This window comes from Hemitrygon akajei, chromosome 22, assembly GCF_048418815.1.
Source record: "Hemitrygon akajei chromosome 22, sHemAka1.3, whole genome shotgun sequence".
NCBI lineage: Eukaryota > Metazoa > Chordata > Chondrichthyes > Myliobatiformes > Dasyatidae > Hemitrygon > Hemitrygon akajei.
In genome coordinates, this window is record NC_133145.1 from 60,618,522 (window position 1) to 60,639,383 (window position 20,862).

Consider the following 20,862-nt stretch of genomic DNA (forward strand, 5'->3'; position numbering starts at 1 on the left):
GTGCTTTGAGAGGTTGGTGCCTGTGAAGGCACTTAAATTTTCTCCAATTTGCCTACTGACAAAACAGGTCCACAGCAGATGCTCTTCATTAACCCTGGAACATCTGAACTGCAAAGATGCATACATCAGTATGCACTTTATCAACTACAGTTCAGCATTTATCCCCTAACAACTAATCAATAAACTTCAAGACCTCAGCCTCAATACCCCCTTGTGCAATTGGATCATTGATTTCTTCATTTGCAGACGCTGGTGAGTTCAGATTTGCAACAACATCTCCTCCACGACCTCCATCAGCACATGTGCACAAAAAGGCTGTGTGCTTAGCCCCCTTGGTGTAAATTCCATGGTGTTATCATTTTAGAGGACCTGACCTGGGCCCAGAATGTAAGTCGAATTACTAGAAAGCATGGCATTACCTCTACTCCCTTAGAAGTTTGTAAAGATTCATCAAGGCATCTAAAACCTTGACAAACTTCTATAGCTGTGTGGCAGAGAGTATATTGACTGGCTGCATCATGGTCAGGTATAGAAACACCAATGCCCTTGAACAGAAAAACCTACAAAAAGTAGTGGATACAACCCAGTCCATCAAGTGTAAAGACAATAAAACCATAGACCATAAGACCATAAGATATAGGAGCGGAATTAGGTCATTTGGCCCACTGACCCTGTTCTGCCATTTCACCATGGCTGATCCATTTTCCCTCTCAACCCCAAAACCTGTCTTTTCCCCATATCCCTTCATGTCCCGACCAATCAAGAATCTATCAACCTCTGCCTTAAAACATTATACGTAAAGACTTGACCTTTATAGGTGCCTGTGGCAAAGAATTCTACAGATTCCCCACTCTCTGGCTGAAGTAATTTCTCTTCATCTCAATTCTAAAAGGATGCCCCTCTATTCTGAGGCTGTGTCTTCTGGTCTTAGACTCTCCCACCATAGGAAATATCCTCTCCACATACACTCTATCAAGGTCTTTCACCATTCGATAGGTTTCAATTATGTCACCCCTCATTCTTCTGAGTTCCAGTGAATACAGGCCCAGAGCCATCAAACATTCTTCATATGACAAGCCATTCAATCCTGGAATTATTTTCATGAACCTCCTTTGAACCCTCTCCAGTTTCAGCACATCCTTTCTAAGGGACCAAAACCATTCATAATACTCCAAGAGGACTCTCCAGTGCTTTCAATATTACCCCTTGCTTTTATATTCTGGTCTTCTCAAAATGAATGCTAACATTGCATTTGCCTTCCTCACCACAGACTCAATCTGCAAATCAACCTTTAGGGAATCCTGCACAAGGACATTCAAATTCCTTTGCACCTCATTTTTATGTATTTTCTCTCCAGTTATAAAATAGTTAACCCTTTCATTTCTTCGACCGAAGTGCATAACCATACACTTCCCAACACTGTATTCCATAAAGCCCTCCCCACCACTGAGCACATCTACACACAGCATTGTCACAGGTCATGCTCTCTTCTCACTGCTTCAATCAGGAAGAAGGTACGGAAGCCTCAAAACCTACACCACCTGGTTCAGGAATAGTTATTACCCCTTAACCATCAGGCTCTTGAACCAGAGGGGATAACTTCACTCACTTCATTGGCCCCATCATTGAACTATTCCCACAACCTGTGGACGTACTTTCAAGAACTCACCATGTTCTCAATATTTATTTCTTTTTTTTTGTTTGTATCTGCACAGTTTGTTCTCTTTTGCACATTGGTTGCCTGCCCTGTTGGGTGCAGGCTTTCATTGATTCTATCATGTTATTGAATTTATTATGTAATGCTGCAAGAAAAACAAATCTCAGGTGATGTACTTTGATAATAAATTTACTTTGAACTTTGAACTTCAGTGAACGAATGAACAATGAGTTGGAACTCAGCACTTGCACAAACTTTATCTGGATATCACAGCACAAGCACCGAGCTGTAGGTTGAACAGTTTCCTGTTAGTGCTAAAGATTAGCTGCACTCCCATGGGATGTTTGTTGGAGGTAACATGGAGCATTGTAGCAAGAAAGATTGACAGAGATATTTGAACAGCAATGCAACCTGCTTAACAGTAGCCTTCACTGAAACTGTATATGTTGTAGAAATAATGATTAGATCGTTGGTTTGCATGTTATCATGAAACAGAGGTAAGATGGAATTAAATTTTTTTGGGCTGTTCCATAATCCAAGAGAGAGAGTACAGAGGATATTTACTAGAATGTTACCTGGGTTTCAGCACCTAAGTTACAGAGAAAGGTTGAAAAAGGTCTTTATTCTTTGGCGCGTAGAAGGTTGAGGGGGGACTTGATAGAGGTATTTAAAATTTTGAGGGGGATAGATAGAGTTGACATGGATAGGCATTTTCCATTGAGAGTAGGGGAGATTCAAACAAGAGGACATGAGTTGAGAGTTAAGGGGCAAAAGTTTAGGGGTAACACGAGGGGGAACTTCTTTACTCAGAGAGTGGTAGCTGTGTGGAACTAGCTTCCAGTAGAAGTGGTAGAGGCAGGTTTGATATTGTCATTAGGGTTTAAATTTAAAAAAAATTGGATAGGTATATGGACAGGAAAGGAATGGAGGGTTATGGGCTGAGTGCAGGTCGGTGGGACTAGGTGAGAGTAAGCGTTCAGCATGGACTAGAAGGGCCAAGATGGTCTGTTTCCGTGCTGTAATTGCTATATAGTTATATCTATCCTGCATCGTCTAAATTGCCTCCAGAACCTTCAGCCATTGTTGTTCTGCCATAATCCTTGTTAGTATCCTCTACCAATCAACTTTGTCCGGCTCCTTTCTCATGCCTCCATAGTTGCCTTTAACCCACTCATTAAATCTGGTTCATAACACATCAGATTTGCCTTTCCCCTAGTCGGCTCAATCACAAGCTGCTCTAAGAAGCCATTTCACAGGCATTCTACATATCTGGAATGTAGAATGCTTGTGAATGTAGAATCCCTTGGGATCCAGCACCAACCTGATTTTAACAATCTAGCTGCATATTGAAATCCCCATGGCTATCATAATATTGCCCTTATTACAGGTAGATAGGGTTAAAAGTTTTTGGCTGATTGGCCTTCCTAGATCAAAGTATTACATACAGGTGTTGCGATGTTATGTTCAAATTGTATACAACTTTAGTGAGGCCTAATCTGGAGTATTGTGTGCAGCTTTGGTCACCTACCTACAGGAAAGATGTAAATAAGATTCAAAGAGTACAGAGAAAATTTATAAGGATGTTGCCGGGTCTGGAGAACCTGCATTACAAGGAAAGATTGAATAGGTTAGAACTTTATTCCCTGAAAGAAGATTTGATAGAGGTATACAAAATTATGAGGGGTATAAATAGGGTAAGTGCATGCAAACATTTTCCCTCTGAGCTTGAGAGAGAATACAACTAGAGGGCATGGGTTAAGAGTGAAAGGTGAAATGTTTAAGGGGGAGCATGAGGGGAAACTTCTTCACTTAGAGACTGCTGAGAAAGTGGAATGAGCTGCCAGCACAAATGGCGGATGTGATCTTGATTTAAACTTTTAAGAGAAGCTCGGTTATGTACATGGATAGGAAGGGTATGGAGGGCTGTGGTCCAGGTGTAGGTTGATGGGACTAGGCAGTTGCAATGGTTTGGCACAGGCTAGATGGGCTGAAGGTCCTGTTTCTATGCTGTACTTTTCTATGATTCTGTGACACTATGCCTTCTCTCTCTCCCATTGTAATTTATATCCCACTTCCTGGCTACTGCATGGAGGCCTGTATCTAACTCCCATCAGGGTCTTTGTACCCTTGCAGTTTCTTAACACTACCCACAAGGATGCTACATCTTCTGACCCTATGTCACCTCTTTCTAAGGATTTCATTTTTATTTTTTACCAACAGAGTTGCCCCACCCCCTCTACCAACCTGCCTGTCCTTTTAATACAATGTGCATCTTTGAATTTTAAGCTCCCAACAATTATCTTCTTTCAGCCACAATTCAGTAATGTCTACAATGCAATACCTGCTAATCTCTAACTGCTGTACAAGATTATCTGTCTTATTCCATATACTATATGCATTCAAATATAACACCTTCAATCCTCTATTCATCATCCTTTTTGATGTTCACCCTTCAACTCATCCCAATCTCTGCAATTTTGCCTGTCCTTCGTCACAGTCTCCCTCTTGCATTTGTGGGAGGAAAGAATTTGTTGATGCATTGGGTTGAAACCCTGATGCAGTTGGACCCAAATAGTGGAGTCAAGGGGACTGGGAGAGACAGGGACGATGTATTAGGGCCACAATTGGATCAGCTATGTTCTTATTGAGCAGGCATGAGCTGCTGATTGCCCTAACCTCTCTTCATTTCAACCCGAAACATTGTTTCTCTCTCCACAGATACTACTTGACATGCTGAATGTTGCCAGCATTTTATAGTTATAGTAACACAGCCTGGAAACAAACTTTTCAGCCCATCTGATCATGCTGATAAGATTCTCATCTGTTAATCTCATTTGCCTGTGCTTGACCCATAACCTTTCCTTTTCATGTACCTGTCCAAATACCTTTTATATGTTATTGATGTACCTGCCTTAACCACTTCCTCTGCCAGCTCATTGAATATACTGACCACTCTCTGGGTATAAAAGTTGCCCCTCAGATTTCTATTAAATTTCTCCCCTCTCACCTTGAACCTATGCCCTCTAGTTCATGATTCCCCGATTCTAGGAAATAGACTGTGAGCATTTACTCTTTGTATACCCCTCATTATTTTATATACCTCTTTATGATTACTCCTACAGTCCAGTGAATAAATCTCCAACCAACTCAACCTTTCTCCATAACTCGGTCCCTTAAGTCCCAGCAACATCCTTGTAAATCTCCTCTTCATTCTTTCCAGCATAATGGCATCTTTCCTAGACCAGGGTGACCAAAACAAAATACAACATTCCAAATACAGCCTTACTAACATCTTGTACAATAGCAACATCCCAACTTTTATACTCAATGTCCTTTTCTCCAGTTTTTATTTCTAGTTGCACAGTGGTTATATTACTGGACAAATGCTCCCAGCCTGCAGTAAAGATATTGCAGTATGAGCTCTGATCCCACTGTGGCAGATGGTAAATTTAAAATGAGTGAAATAAATCTGGATTAAAATGCTGGGATCAGTCCTGGTTATAATTGCCTCTGAAATGGACTAAAAAACTGCTCAGTTAAACCAGTTCAAGCCTAACCATCGTGTTCTCAAGAGCAATTAACTATAAGTAATAATTGCTGGCTGTGCCAACAATTTACTGAATGAATAAATAGAACCACGACTCGGTACTGCCTCTGCTATTTCTAATTAAAGAAGCAACACATAAGAATCGTGGGTGGGGCCAATTCATTTCTGCTCACTCATAGTGTCTGGTTTTATATTTTCATACTGAGTCAGTGTTACCAAATGCAGCATTGCTTTGCTGGGTGACCGGTTACGTAGTTGATCAATCTCTTCATGAATTCCCGTCATTCTGTGTTATTCATTTACAATAAGATCCATACAAACACTTTGTTAATCTGGTTACTGTGGCTACCTTCCCAAGGTTAAGTGATACTTTCATGACAGTAAACAGAACATAAATAAAAGGAACATCAGAGCAAAGTGTCCAGGAACACAGGACAAATATGTTTGGGTTAAGTTGTTCTCCAATCTTGGCAATTTACTTCAAATGTTTTGTGACCATACGAGGAGACATTATTAGTGCGCTGATAACTGTGGGGTGTCCTCTGAATGTTTGGCCTTTATATATTTATCAATCAGCTGAGTTCAGAAACTTAATTGTGATGTGATTGTTCACAGAAAACCATGTTTTGAGGAATTCTCTTGCATGCCACATGTTTGCTTGCACTATAACTTTCACAGATACCCAGTAGACCTCGAACCTGTTTATGAGGCAATGCAGGCAAAATTCCAGACCGACACACACGAATTTCACCACATCAACAATCAGCAATGAGATTTCCTACCCACATTCCAAAATGACGACCAATCCGCTGATTGATAAGTATATAAATTCCAAGCATTCAGAGAACACACCACAATTAACAGCGCACTGATGATGTCTCCTCATATGGTGACAAAACGTTTGCAAGAAAATTGCCAAGATTGGAGAACAACTCAAGCCAACCATCTATCACCTAAGCTAAACATTTTCTGATTCATTTCCAATAGGATGGATATGGACAAGGAACAGTACAGGATATTATAACAGAGCTGGTAATTACTGCACTAGGACTTAAAGCCGAGGCTATTTGAACATCTTAGTCTGATAAATGCAAAATTTAAATTCAAGTACTTAAATAAATCTGATAAAGCTAGTGGAATATTGTAAAAGCCTATCAGCTTTAGTCCAGCTAATGGCAATGCAATTGGCGCCGGACACTAGTCTTTCATTACTAATGGGCAATAAAAGGCAGGTTAAGCAGTGATAGCCTCATCCCACAAATAAACAGTGACAAGAGTTTACAGCACAGATACTATGCTGTACAAGTGCCAAGAAAACTGATTCCACCTATTTTTGCACCAAATCCTCAATGCATTCACCTAAATAGGAAGGAAAAGAAAATGGAACAGAAAACAAAGGGTTAATGATGACGATAAATGCCACTGTGCATCATTGTAGATCCACTTCAGTGATTAACACAATGAGTTTTAAGAAAACTAGGTTAGAAAGACTTGAGTCACAGGGAAATACCTGATACCAGCAGTTTGCAGTCTGGAAAATGACATAGGGAGTCTGATCAGGGGCTTGCCAGACTCATTGTATGGCCTAGAAGACTGAGATGAGTGTTTGGAAGTGTTTATTTGCCCAGGCTAGTGTGGATAGAAAATAAAATTGGTTGGGTTGAGTTTTTCTCCAATCTTGGCAATTTACTTGCTAAGTAAATTGCCAAGATCAGAGAACGCCTCAACCCAATAATCAACCACCCGAGCTTCACATTTTTCAAATTATTTCCAGAAAACAAGATTGTCTGTGCATGGTCAGTTCCATCTGCAGGAGGTGACAAGGTGTGTGCCTCCTTGCTGTCGGAAACTCAACTGTGATCTTTTTTGTCAGGGTTCACTGAACACAGCTAACAGTTCAAGGAACACCTGTCACAGAAGCACAGAGGTCACACAACATTCTTTCTGGTTCTGTGTAGTATCACCCTGATCCACCCTGAGATCTAACCTTTGCTGCATGGGAACAGCTCCTGAAGGTCAACCCTTTCACAATGGCGCAATTCATCTCACATCACAACCTCCCTCACAATATGCTCAACTGTGTAACATAACCAGCCATCCCAGGCTACTTTTTCATTTGGCTGGGTTGTGTAAACCTGGATTAAAATGCCAGTATCAGACCCAATTATAACTGCCTCTGAAATGATCTAACAACTCACTCAGTTGTACTTAAGCAGTTCAGACCTTATCATCACATTCTCAAGAGCAACTAAGTATAAGCTTAATATGGATAAGCTGTAGTAACGCAAGTAAAACAAGAGCAGCTTTCCAGCAGACACACAGAAGACACTACAACATAGTCAACCAGAAACAACCCCAACAATGTTCTCTAATAGGAAAGGCGCTAGGGTATGTAATTTTGGAAATAAATGCCAGGATTTTCCATTCATGCACTTTTGCTCTGTTAGAAACAATTCTCAAGACTATAAAATGTTCTGAAGTATTCATATTTAAGTTAAATAATATATTTCAGAATGCAGTGATAAGTCTCACAAGTGTGGCAGCTGCTGACACTCTGCTTTACTTGACACAGATGAGGAGGGAGAGAATTGAAGCTACACATGTCCCGGCTAAGAGTTCGGTGCTGACAGAGTTACAGAATGAACTGAATCATGCACAGATTGAGCTGGATGCTTTGAAGACGACCGTGTTGAAATGCAGTAGCAGTTTTTAAGTTCTGAAGATTCTCTGGACGATGTTATAGCAGGCATCCTTAACAATGTCAGCTCATTACAGTATAGCCAGAATGAAACAGAATAGCCTGAAAATTGAGTCATGAAAGTTGAAAGCCTTGGAGATGATCCAGGAAGCCAAAATTAGATGACAAAACTGTGATGTCAGAAGTGAAAATAGGAAAGAGGAAAAGTCCAAATATTAACAGCAAGTGAGGGAGCTGAATATAAGACAATGTGAAAGCAGAGACAAAAAGATGGAGAACTTTAAGAATCTACCACAGTAGAAATATTTTATGTTTAAATTCATTGTATCCAGCACTCTCCTTCTGATTTGGCATACTGCAGTCCTTAGTCTGAATACAAAATTCAACAATTTCAAGTAATCATTCTTTCCAGGTTGCATCAGAACTGAGCAGCTCTAATGATAGATCATCAATGTGAAATGTTAACTCTTTCTCCACAGATGCTGATCGATCTAGTGGGTAGTTTTAACATTTTTTGGTTGTTTCTTTATTTCATAGTCTCAGCATCAGCACTGGTTTGCTTCTCCCAATTGCATATCTTTTGATCCTTTCTCCTCTGCTTTAGTTTTTCATTTGTACATTGATCTCCTCTGGGCAGGTCAGCCGTGATAAATCAGCTTTCACTGCTTTCTCTCAGCTAGTGTAATCACTATTTGAATCATTCCATCTCTTTTGATCTCCACCTCCTCAACTCCTGCCTGAGATGTGACTTGGATCCACTCCAGTTTGCTTACTGGCACAATGGGTTCAAAGCAGATGCCATTTCATTGGCTCTTCACTCAATCCTGGAACATTTAGACAGCAAAGATACATACATCAAGGATGCTCTTTATGAACTACAGCTATCATCCCTTCAAAACAGATCCTGACCCAGATCTGGGCCGTACCTTCAAATTATCTGGACCTGACTTGCACTACCTTACTTTCCCTTTTCTATCTTCTAATTATGATTTATAATTTAAATTTTTATTATATTTATTTTGATTTGTACTTCAGGGAGCACGAAGTGCAGAAACAAATATCACTGTGATGATTGTATGCTCTAGTATCAATTGTTTGGTGGCAATAAAGTATAAAGTAAAGTAAAACTAATCAATAAGCTTCAAGACCTTGGACTCAATACCTCCTTGTGCAATTGCATCCTCAATTTTCTCATTTGCAGACACCAGTCAACTTAGATTGGCAACAACATCTCCTCACAATCTCCCTCTGCACAGGTGCACCACAAGGCTGTGTGCTTAGCCCTTTGTTCTACTTGCTATACACTTATGACTGTGTGTCTAAGCACAGCTTCAATGCTATATTTAGATTTGCTGAATATACCTCTGTCGTTAACCAAATCGAAGGTGGTGATGTATCAGCATATAGGAAGGAGATTGAAAATCTGGCTGAGTGGTGCCACAAAACAACCTCTCAGTCAATGCCAGAAAACTCAAGGAGCTGCTTATTAACTTCAGGAGGAGGAAAGTGGTGGTTTTTGAGCCAGTCCTCATTGGAGGATCAGAGGTAGAGAGGGATAGCATCTTTAAATTCCTTGTGTTATAATTTTAGAAGACCTGCTCTGGACCCAGCATATAAGTACAATTTTGACAAAAGCACAGCAGCAGGTCTGCTTCCTTAGAAATTTGTGAAGATTCAACATTACATCTAAAACTTTGAAAAGCTTCTATAGATGTGTGGTGAGAGTATATTGACTGGTTGCATCATGGCCTGGTATGGAAACGCTAATGTCTTTGAGCAGAAAATCCTACAAAAAGTAGTGAATATAGCCCAGTCCATCACAGGTAAAGCCCTCCCCACCTTTGAGCACATCTGCACGGAGCACTGTTTCAGGAAAGCAGCATCTAACATCAGGGACCCTTGCTACCTAGAACATGCTCCCTTTTCACTGCTACCATTAGGAAGAAAGTACTACAGCCTCAGGACTCACACCATCAAGTTTAAGAACAGTTATTACCCCTCAACCATCAGGCCCTTGAACCAGTGTGGATAACTTCACTCAACTTCACCCGCTCCATCACTGAACTGTTCCCACAACCTATGGGCTCACTTCCAAGGACTCTCTATCTTGTGTTTTTGATATTTATTGTTTATTTATTTATCATTGTTATTTCTTTTTCTCTTTTGTATTTATATAGCTTGTTGTCTTTTGCACATTGGTTGTCTTGTTGGGTGCGGTCTTTCATTGATTTGATTATGGTTCTTGCATTTATTCCGTATGCCAACAAAAAATTAATCTCAGGGTTGTATATGGTGACATACATGTACTTTGATAAAAGAGAGACAGATGCATTTTGAATTCAATCCACAATCTATATTCAGGTCTGAAAATTCATTGCTAAAGTTAATATTTGTTATAAGCCCTAACTCTAGAATATGTCCTAACATTATCACAAACATTCCCTCTGTCCTGTCCAGCCTTCCCTACTCTCTGCATCTTGAAACATATTTGATTTCTAACCCTTGACAGTTCTGATGGAAGATAATTGTCCTGACATGCTAAGTCTGTTCCTCTCTTCACCAGTGCTGCCTGTCTTCCTGAATATTTCTTCGAATGTTCACCAGGGATATGTGAACATGTCTCTGCTTGTGGCAGTGTCTAAGACCACAGATCTCACAATTAGAGGGTACCCAATTAAAACTAAAATGAAGAAGAATTTCTTGTTTCAAAGGGGTGGGGGTGACTCATTGGAATTTCTTGTCTTTGAAAACTGCATAGGCTGAATACTTGAAGACATTCAAAGCTGAGATAGATTTTGAATTAGTAAGAAAATTGAGGGTTATGGCAACAGGGCATAAAACTGGACTTGAGGAATGCTGGATTAGCTTGATGGAGGAAACTCATGGGGTTGAATGAACTACTTGAGCTCCTATTTCTCACAGTCTTATAGTCCAGCATTTTCTGTTTTTAATTGTCTGTACAGTTTATTTCATTTTTCAAGGGGAAACAGCATCCACTTAGGGTAGTTTTAACAACCTGTTAAACGGTGCCCTTGCTATTGCTTGTGCAAAGGCAGTGAGGAGGGTGGGGGGCTTTGGAGCTTCGATGTTTCTATCATTCTATTGGATTTCTTTGTTTTGTGGATGTCTGTGAAGAGGACGAATTTCAAGTCTATACTGTATATATCCCCTGATATTAAATGTACCTTGAATCTTGAACATGTTTGTATAACACAGTGTGACTTCTAATGTATTGTTATATTCATACTAAAGAGTTTAGATGGTAGTTAATAAAGGTTCATTTGTTGAGAGCTCCAAGTATGTTTATTTGACTATGAAGACAGCAGCACAAGGCAACACAAGGCTACCACGGCCAAAGCACTCTTAGCAGTAGTTAAATGGTTAAAATTATTCCTCCTTATCTTTAGCACATTGATAAGGTGAACTTGATAAAATAGATTATTTCCCCACATTATTTGCTTTGAGTTAAATTATAACATTGTTACAAAAAATTAGACTGTTACCAGAAGTGATTGATGGTAAATTGTCCTCAATCTGTTCCCTCCCACCATCCCCACCAATCATTCTGCACTCTGATAATGAAGAAGGAAATATGGATAATTACCAAAGATTATAATTAAATCCATCACCTGCCAGTTAGTTAGCAGATTCTAACTTGACACTGTATTGCCCTTATCTGGTTTACAATGTCTGCTTGTCAATTAATTGGCATCCTTTATTTTTGGAAACTAGAGCAAAGAATAAACTACTGAAGGAAATCAGTAGGTGAATCTGCAGAGATAATGGGATAATCAACAATTCACGTTGAGACCCTGCATCAAGACTGAGTGTAGTGAAGAAAGATCACCTGTTAATGAGGTGAGAGGAAGGGGGTGAGATAGGTTGGTAGCTGATAGGTGCAACCAGGTGAGGTGGGAGGGGGATTGAGTAGATGGAGCCATATCTGTCTTTTTTGTTGGTTATGTGGAACTGCATTGGTGCTGCTTCCTGCACACGTGAGGAAGTCAGCAATTTTATCATCTTTACCTCCAACATCAACTCCACCCATAAATTCACTAGGACCATTTTGGACACTTCCCTTGCTTTTCTAGGTCTCTTTGTCTTCATGTCAAGAGACAAAGCATCCACCAATATCTACTACAAACACACAAACTCTCACAGCTATATTGACTATACCTTCTCCAATCCTGTCTCCTATAAGAATGCCATCTCTTTTTCTCGGCTTCATTTCCCCCACATCTGTTCTCAGGATGAGGCTTTCCACTCTGGGATTTCTGAATTACCATCTTTTTGCGGGAACAATGTTTCCCTCCTACTGTGGTTGATGGAGCCCTTACTCACATTTCCTCCATTTTCAGACCTCTGTTCTCAACCTCCTTGCCCCAGAGAGATCAGAGAGTTCCCTTGGTCCTCATCTTTCACCCCACTACCCACTACATCATCTGTCAACATTTCCAGCTGCAGCAATGTGATTCCACCTTCTGTCACATCTTCGCCTCATCTCTTCCTGCTTTCCACAGAGACCATTCGCTCTGTGACTCCCTAGTCTGCTCAGTCCTCCCTACCCAACTCTCCCCATCCCTTGACACTTCTCCCTGCAACCATTGGAGGTGCAACATTTGATCCTTCACTCCCTCCTTCATCACCATCCAGGGACCTAAAGACCCCCATCACATAAGGCAAAAATACACCTGCACCTTCTCCAATCTTTCCAGTTGTATTTGGTGCTCATGATGTGGCCTGCATTTTGAGAAGTGGCTGCGCTCTGACTGAATTGGTCATCCTGAGCTTCCAGTTGCATATCATTTAAACTCCCTTTTCTGTTCCTGTAATGGTGAAAGATACTCAAGATTGAGTTGAGGTTTCCAAACTCTATAGCCAATTTAAGAAAAATTTGTCACATGCATTTCACAAAAATGGGATAGAGAGAGGGGAGTCCTCTTTGCCAGTGACATCAGTTGTGCCATGATGAACAGAAGTGGTTCTTAGGTCTTGGTTATCACTTGTAAGGTTGGGTGTGGTTGTCCATCCCTAATCCTGTTGTTGTTATCCACTGCCATTATTGGTGGTGTTCCCATAATAGTGTCGCAGGTTAAGATCCGTGTGTATCTCACCCAATGCATGCAAGCTGTGCATATCTTACATTGTAAACATTATGCGCTGTACTTTGTTACAGAATGTTGAAGTCTTACGCAGGCAGAAACCATAAAATTCAATTGCAACATCATGCAGTGCACAACTAACCATAAAGCAGGGATTTACAATAAACCAGTGTCTCATTTCAGGCACCTCAGGGATATAAGAATAGCATGTGCGGGAGGCTTGACCTCTTTCCTTTCATCCCCAGGGCACACTTCACACTGAGGTCATGACCAGTGCTGCAGAACCATTGGAAAAGTATGCTCCAGACTTAGGAGGCCTGTGTGCACTCTCAGCTAGGTATCTATTTGTTGAATATTTAGTTTTGTGGTTTGTATAACTTGGAGAGACTTAAATGTTTGTTTGAATCTTTTACTATTTGTATAAAGGGTGGCATGGTAGTGTAGTGATTAGCAGAATGCTTTACAGTACCAGCAACCTGGCTTCAATTCCTGCCGCTGCCTGTAAGGAGCTCGCACATTCTTCCTGTGATCCCATGGGTTTCCTCTCAGAGTCCAAAGACCTACTGCTTAGTAGGTTAGTTGGTCATTATAAACTTTCCTGTGATTAGGCTAGGGTTAAATCAGGGGATTGCTGGCAATGTGGCTCAAAGAGGTGCAAACAAAACTACAAGTTCCAACTGCGACTGGAAGTGAAAATGAAGGTGAATCGGAAGTAGAATCAGACTCTCTGGAAAACACAGATGAAGAAGAACAAGAACAGGAGGAAATTGAAGGTGGAAAACTTCCTGGAGACATAAGAAAAGCCCTGATACAAATAATGCATGAATTAAAAGTAATAAAAACAGATATTAGAAATATGAAGATTGCACTTGATAAGGTGGTGGAAAAACAAAAGAAAATGGATAAGAAAATTAAAAAGTTGGAAGAAAAATTGGGAGATAACACTGAAAGAGTGGACAAGATGAAAGATAATATCCTTGCCTGGACATCAGAAAGAAAATGGTTGTTGGAAAAAGTAGATGTGCTTTAAAATTTCAGTAGACGAAACAATATTAAGATTGTTGGTCTTAAAGAAGGTATAGAGGGAGAAGATTCAATAAAATTCTTTCAAAAATGGATCCCGAAAATCTTGGAAATGGAAGAGGGAAGTCAGTTAATTGAAATCGAAAGGGCTCATAGAGCTTTAAGACCAAAGTCCCAACAAGATCAAAATCCACGATCAATCTTGATAAAATGTTTAAGGTATCAAGATAAAGAAAAGATCTTGAAGGCAGCTGCTCAAGGTGCCAGAAAGAGAAATGGGCCATTGATGATAGAAGGGAAAAGAGTTCTTTTTTATCCTGATATAAGTTACGACCTTTTGAAGAGGTGGAAGGAATTTAATTCAGTGAAAAAAATCTTATGGGAAAAGGGTTATAAATTTATATTGAGCTACCCAGCAACACTGATAATTTTTTTGGATGACGAAGAAAGAAGATTTTTTACTGATCATCAGAAAGTGGAGGAGTTTGTACAAGAACTTCCTAATATTCGCGAGATGCGGTAAAGAATTATGGAAATGAAATGGATTAAAGATGAAGACTGAGATAGGGATCGGATTTGATGGACATTTATGAGTAAAAGAATATACAATTATACTTTAAGTATATGATAGAAGGGGAACAAGATAAAAAATAATTGAGGAATATTAGTTGGGAGTAGAGCTATTATATATTTTTTCTTCTTCACTTATATTCACTTGCTACGGGGGAGCTGGAGGAGCTTCTGATCGATTGCTATGGGATTCACGTGTGTAATCATGGCAAATGCCATGACCCATAAAACAGAGGGGGGTAATGTTGTGTTTCTATTCATTCACAACATTAGTGGGGAGGGTATTTTGTTATTTTTTTATTTACTATCTATCTTTCTTCTACTTTTCTTTTTTTGCCTGGATGATTGGGGGGGGGGGGGGAGACACATAGCAACATGGAGAATTTTAAAGAGATTCCCCAAGGTATCATGAATGACTAAGTTACTCAATTTTTTAAGTTTTAATGTTAATGGGCTTAATGGACCTGTGAAAAGAAGAAGAATTTTAACATATATTAAGAAAATGAAAGGAGATATAGCTTTTTTGCAGGAAACACATTTAACAGAGACAGAACATCAGAAATTAAAGAGAGATTGGGTTGGAAGTGTTATTGCAGCTTCACTTAATTCAAAGTTGAGGGGAGTTGCAATTTTGGTTAATAAAACCTTACCAATTAAAATACAAAATGTACTGATTGATTCTGTGGGGAGATATGTGATTATACATTGTCAAATCTTTTCAGAATTATGGACTCTTATGAACATTTATGCACCAAATGAAAATGATGCAAAATTCATACAAGAAGCTTTTTTGAATTTGGCCGACGCACATGATAAAATATTAATAGGTGGCGATTTTAACTTTTGTTTAGACCCAGTTCTAGATAGGTCAACTAAGGCTGTTACAAAAATCAAAAGTAATAAAGCTAACTTTATCATTGATGAAAGACTTAAATTTGATTGATATATGGAGAAGAATTAATCCAAGAGAAAGAGATTATTCATTTTATTCAAATAGACATAAAACTTATTCAAGGATTGATTTTTTCCTATTATCAATGAATATTCAGGATAGAGTGAAAAGTGTGGAATATAAAGCGAAAATACTGTCAGATCATTCCCCTTTGATAATGACAATGATAATGATGGATAAGGAGGAATTGACTTACAGATGAAGATTTAATTCAATATTATTAAAACGTCAAGATTTTTGTGATTCTATGAAAAAACAGATCCAATTTTTTTTGGATACAAACTCATATTCAGTTGATGATAAATTTATATTATGGGAAGCGATGAAAGCATATTTGAGGGGTCAGATAATAAGTTATACTTCTAAAATTAAGAAGGAATATATGGTAGAAATAGATCAATTAGAAAAAGAGATTACAAAATTAGAAAAAGAATCCCAAAGATATATGACAGAAGAAAAATGAAGACAACTTGTCAATAAGAAGCTACAATATAATACACTTCAGACATATCGAACAGAAAAAGTAATTATGAGAACTAAACAGAGATATTACGAATTAGGTGAAAGATCACACAGGATTCTTGCTTGGCAGTTGAAAACAGAGCAGGCTTTCAAAACAATAAATGCAATCAGAACAAGTGCAAATAAAATTACTTATAAACCTTTAGAAATTAATGAAACTTTAAAAAATTTTTTACTCCTAATTATATCAATCAGAATCACAAAATGAGATTGCTGAGATAGAATTTTTTTTATCACAAATAACTCTTCCAAAATTGAATTCGGAAGAACAGAAAGGATTAGATATGCCCTTTACATTAAAAGAGGTTGAAGAAGCTTTAGGATCACTTCAGAGTAATAAATCTCCAGGAGAAGATGGTTTTCCGCCTGAATTTTATAAAAAATTTAAAGATTTATTAATCCCTCCCTTTATGGAGTTAATATATCAAGCAGAAAGAACACATAAACTTCACAATCTTTTTCGACAGCGATCCTAATAGTATTGCCAAAAAAAGATAGAGATCCTTTAAAACCAACATCATATAGACCTATCTCTTTGTTGAATACGGATTATAAAATAACAGCAAAAATTTTATCTAATAGATTATCTAAATATTTACCAAAATTAATACATATGGATCAAACAGGCTTTATTAAAAATAGACAATCGGCAGATAATGTAACTCGGTTACTTAGCATAATTCATCTGGCACAAAAGAAAGAGGAAATGAGTGTGGCAGTTGCTTTGGATGCAGAAAAAGCATTTGATAGATTGGAATGGGACTTTTTATTTAAGGTATTGGAAAAATATGGGTTAGGAAAATCTTTTATAAAATGGATTAAAACCTTAAATATTAGTCCCAAAGCTAAAGTAGTGACGAATGGTCAAATTTCAACATCATTCCAATTAACAAGGTCAACTAGACAAGGCTGTCCATTATCCCCTGCCCTATTTGTATTGGCGATAGAACCATTAGCTGAATTAATTAGAACCGATCCAGATATTGTGGGCTTCAGAGTTAACCAGGAGGAATATAAGATTAATTTATTTGCTGATGATGTTCTGATTTATTTAACAAACTCACTGCATTCGTTGCATAAATTATCTTTTAGATTGGAAGAATATGGGAAAATATCAGGGTATAAAGTAAACTGGGATAAAAGTGAAATTTTACCCCTTACTAAAGGAGATTATAGTCAATGTCGATTAGTAACTCAATCTAGATGGCCGACAAATGGTATAAAATATTTAGGTATAAGAGTCGATAATGATATAAAGAATTTATATAAATTAAATTATTTGCCATTATTGAAAAAAATTCAAGAAAATCTTGATAAATGGATGATGTTACCAATAACATTAGTAGGTAGAGTTAATGCTGTAAAAATGAATATATTTCCTAGATTACAATATTTATTCCAAACATTACCAATACAACTGCCCCAGAAGTTTTTTCAAGAGTTGAATAAATGTGTGAGGAAGTTTCTTTGGAAAGGTAAGATGTCAAGAATATCATTGGAAAAATTTACATGTAAATTTGACCTAGGAGGGTTACAACTCCAAAATTTTAAGAATTATTATAAAGCAAATCAACTTAGATTTATTGCATCTTTTTTTGATGAAGAGAAACCGGTATGGATTAGAATAGAGCGAGATAAGATAGGATAAAATATACCAGAAGATTTTATATATAAATGGGAATCCAAATGGATACAGGAAAAGAAAGAATCTCTTATATTAAAACATTTGATCGATTTATGGAATAAGGTAAATGTGGATGATGAGATAAAGAAATCTTTATTAGCAAAGAGAACCCTAATACAAAATAGGCTTATTCCTTTTACAATGGATAATCAACTTTTACATAACTGGTTTCAAAAAGGGATTAGATATATAGGAGATTGTTTTGAAGGAGGTATATTGATGTCATTTGATCAATTAAAGAATAAATATAAAATATCAAATAACACTCTTTTCTGTTATTTTCAATTAAAGGCCTATTTAAGAGATAAACTGGGTCAAACAATGTTAATGCCAAAACCTAATGAAATAGAAACTTTAATTCAAAAGGGAAAAATTAAAAAAATTATGTCTTGTATGTATAATTTGATACAAAACAGACAATTAAACCAGGAATTCATAAGTCAAGACAAAAATGGGAAACTGATTTGAATATTAAAATTGATGGAAAAAAATTGGTCAAGACTATGTCTTGATAGTATGACAAATACAATAAATGTCCAACTTAGATTAGTACAATACAATTTTTTCCATCAATTATATATTACACTACAAAAAAAGATAGATTAAACCCAAATTTATCTGATCAATGTTTCCGATGTAATCAAGAAATTGGTACTTTTTTACACTCTACTTGGTCTTGTTTTAAAATTCAACCTTTTTGGATAAATCTAAGACTTTTACAGGAACAAATTATTGGAATACAACTTCCACATAGCCCAATATTATTTTTATTAGGTGATATTGAAGGGTTAATACCAAAACCTAAATTGAATAAATATCAGAAAAAAATTATAAAAATTGCATTGGCAGTAGCCAAAAAAGCTATTGCAGTTAATTGGAAATCAGATTCATACTTAACTATGGACTGTTGGAATAATGAAATATATAGCTGCATTCCACTTGAAAAAATTACTTATAATTTAAGAAATGAATATGATATATTTTTGAAAATTTGGCACCCCTATCTACAAAAGATAGGATTAAATATATAGGTCCTTTGAAGATAAAATTATTAGTTATTTGGGGGAAAAATAAAGATATATACTGAAGTTATTTTGAACTCCATGGAGCATGTGGGGATCCTCCAATATCCAGCAATCCTTTTTTTCTTCTTTCTTTTTTTTTCTTTTTTAGACAGGGATGTTAAGGGGGGAAGGGTTAAGGGGAGGGGGAGGGCTAATATTAATTTTTATTACTCTATTATTCTATTCATTTTATGTAATTCTCTTAAAAATTTGATTAAAAATATATATATATTAAAAAAAGAGTCAGAAGGGCCTGACTGTGCTGTACCTCAATAAATAAATAAATAGATGATTAATGTGCTTATTGGTAATGTGTCTTCTGTCTCACTCACCAAATACGTTAACCTGCTTCCTCAAAACAATTTCCTAACTCCTCAAAGCCTGTCCACTGTCTACAAGGTCAGGTAAGTATGTAATGGAATAACCTCCTCTTTACAAAACTGGAGAAGCTCAACACCACACTGGACAGAATGGTGCACTTAAAAAGCATCCTATCCACATCCATTCACTCAGTCAATCACCATGCACAGTAGCAGCAGTTTATACCACTTGCAGGATGCAATGCAGCAACTTACCAAGACTCCTTAAACAGTAACTTCCAAACACCCACAACTTCTACCAGCAAGGATGACAAAGGCAGCATGGGGAACACACCATCTGAAAGTTGCCTTCCAAGCCACACACCATCCTAACCTGCAAATACTTCACTGTTCTTTCATTGTCACTGGGTCAAAGTTCTGGAATTCCCTTACTCACACCTCAACGACTGCAGACAGGGTTCAAGAAGGCAGCTTACCAACACTTTCCCAAGGGTGGCAAGGAATGGTCAATCAAATTCCTGCTCAGCACATGAAACCCACACCCTCAGAATGAATGATTAAAAGAAATAATTTTTGAAATAATGAACTTTAGAAGCTGTTGCTCCATATCAATTGACTCAGCAGTCAAATCAATTTCAAGCTATGAAATTGACAGATTTGCCCATCATTTTGCCACTAAAGACTGGCGTTTTCAGTATTATGTGTACTGAAAAAAGTGTGATATACTTTTTCAGAAGTTTGTAAGTGGTGGAGATTTTTAAATGCATATTGATATATTTTTTTCTTTTTCTATTACCTCTCTTTCTTACTGCCTGTTATACTGTTGGTATTTAGGGCACCAATGAAGGTCCTTCATCTCTGGCAGTGTTCAGAGCTTCCTTCATCACGTCAGTAGATTCCTCTTGATTTTCACTACTGTCAGTCATGCAAGTCCCAGATGAAGACTCTGGAATACCATCACACTCAGATGTGGAAGGATTTTTCATTGCTGTTTCCGTAACAATTTTGTTTTACCAGCCAGGGTTGTTAGCCCTGAGCTGAAGCTCTGAACTTGGAGGACCTCTCCATTACCTCTCCTAATTCATCTGAATTTCAGAAATTTATTTTGGGTGCTGCCCTTGAGTAAAATTGAATTTGTGTCTCCTGTCACTGGCTTGGACTTTGCAGGCCTCACTGAATATTCTTCATCAGATTGAAGAGCTTTGCTACATCCTGACCTGCAGATCTCCTGTGGAGGCCAGAGGAAGGATATCTATTCTGAGCAACTAGGGAAAGCTCTGTGGGAAGTGAGGAGAACAAAGTGTATCAATCTTTGGCATTGGTTGCAAAACCTAACTCTGAAGACAAGAACATCAAGGCACTTAACTAACCTCGATTTTAATATAAACAGACTGGTGGGAAACAGATGTTAAAATTTTGGTTACATCACATGGTACAGTTTGTGTCTCTTCTACCCTGCTGAAAGTTTTCACTTAGCTTTGATTTTGGCAAGTCGGATGCCAGAACAAGTTTATTAACTGTCTGATCCACAGAATTTATATCATTAAAAGTAAACAAAGTCATTCTAAATCTGCCTGTGTGAATAAAAGTGTCTGAATTTCAAATTTATTCCTTAAATTAAGATACTTCATTTTTTAGTGTGTTGATTTTTTTTTCCTGTTCCCTTATTGTTTGAAAGCTGAAGTTATGATCTGGAATCTGTGTTCTATCACCTTCTGACCCT

At 37.8% G+C, this 20,862-nt stretch overlaps 1 long non-coding RNA gene across 1 annotated transcript; it reads left to right on the forward strand.

The window, feature by feature from the left end:
* Positions 1-1,944: 1,944 nt before the first annotated feature.
* Positions 1,945-20,524, forward strand: LOC140714806 (uncharacterized). The gene is made up of 3 exons (XR_012096002.1): positions 1,945-2,154; positions 13,250-13,341; positions 19,974-20,524. It is a non-coding gene; the product is annotated as an uncharacterized lncRNA (long non-coding RNA).
* The last annotated feature ends 338 nt before the right edge of the window (positions 20,525-20,862 follow it).